General features: G+C 40.1%; 1 protein-coding gene across 3 annotated transcripts in view; it reads right to left on the minus strand.

The window, feature by feature from the left end:
- The window catches only part of LOC106882868 (sodium/hydrogen exchanger 2), a 118,216-nt gene that overhangs the window by 79,324 nt on the left and 37,591 nt on the right, over positions 1 to 1,301 (minus strand). Inside the window, exon 1 of one of the 3 annotated variants that reach the window (XM_014934756.2) lies at positions 524 to 1,279. The exons of the other annotated variants lie outside the window; for them this stretch is intronic. The gene's annotated coding sequence lies outside the window, so the exon portion shown is untranslated. Of the gene's footprint in view, positions 1 to 523; positions 1,280 to 1,301 lie in introns of those variants that run through there. 3 annotated transcript variants of the gene reach the window in all.

Genomic DNA, 1,301 nt, shown 5'->3' on the forward strand with positions numbered 1-1,301 from the left:
TAGTAGAAGACACTTGCCCAAAGTGCCACGCAGTGGGACTGAACCCGGAACCATGTGGTTGGTAAGCAAGCTACTTACCACGCAGCCACTCCTACACCTGTGCGGTTAATATCTATAATAAATTTGCCATTTTCGATGGGTGTGCGCTGCACACCCAGCACACCCGGAATATGTTCTTGTTTGTTCCTTCTCGACCCATGCCTGGCTCATAAGGGCCGGTTTCCCGGTTTCATTGGCGTATAGGTTCCCCACATGGACGGGATGCCGGTCCATCACAGGTGAGCTGCTAGATGCAGGAGGAAAGAGTGAGAGAAAGTTGTGGTGAAAGAATCAGCAGATGTTCGCCATTATCTTCTGCCATAGCCACATGGAGATTAGGTGTTTCGCTCATAAACACACACATCGCCCGGTCTGAGATTCGAACCCGCGATCCCGAGTCCGCTGCTCTAACCACTAGGCCAAGTGCCTCCACACACCCGGAATATACGCCCCTGATATTCATATATATATAACCATAACTTACGTATTGTGTCATTTTCAGTGGGTTCTCGCCATTTATGCTTCGTTTCATAGAAAAAGTGTACTCCAAAAGTATTAATCCAGAACGTTTACATACGCACAGCCATATATGTCACGTGTGTGTGCATGTGTGTGTGTGTGTTTGAGTGTGTGTTTGTGTAAATATATATGTATATATATATATATATGTATGTGTACATATGTGTGTTGATTTGTGTGTATGTGTATTTGTATTTAGGGCACAAATTCAAGTTAGATCATGGGTAAAATAAATACTGAATTAAAAAAATCTTAACTCAGTGGGAAAATATGCAGAAAATTATATTAAAGATTATATCATTATACATATTATTATTATTATTATTATTATTATAAATAATGTGACCACCCCCCCACGAAAGAACCAAAAGATTCAAGCAACATGATTGATCTCGCTGAACATTTGGTATATATGTCTCGAGAATTGGTCAAGAATTATTACGTAGATATGGCACTGTTTCATATTTTACCATTATTTAACGAAGTCAGGATCCAGATAGAAACGGGAAGCCGCGCGGCCATTAAAAAAAAAAAGAAAAATACTGTTTAGTGTTTTTATGTGTTTTTGTTTTGCTTTTATGATTTGGAAAACTGGCAATATTTTAGACAATATGGCGAGTTTCATTCCTTTCTTTCAGCCACTTCTTTTCCTCTTTACATGTGTGTGTGTGTGTGTGTGTGTGTGTGTGTGAGTGTGTGTGTGTGTGTGCGTGTGTGTATGTATGCTTGTGTGTGTGTGTGTG

Source organism: Octopus bimaculoides, chromosome 19, assembly GCF_001194135.2.
Source record: "Octopus bimaculoides isolate UCB-OBI-ISO-001 chromosome 19, ASM119413v2, whole genome shotgun sequence".
In the NCBI taxonomy this organism is placed as follows: domain Eukaryota; kingdom Metazoa; phylum Mollusca; class Cephalopoda; order Octopoda; family Octopodidae; genus Octopus; species Octopus bimaculoides.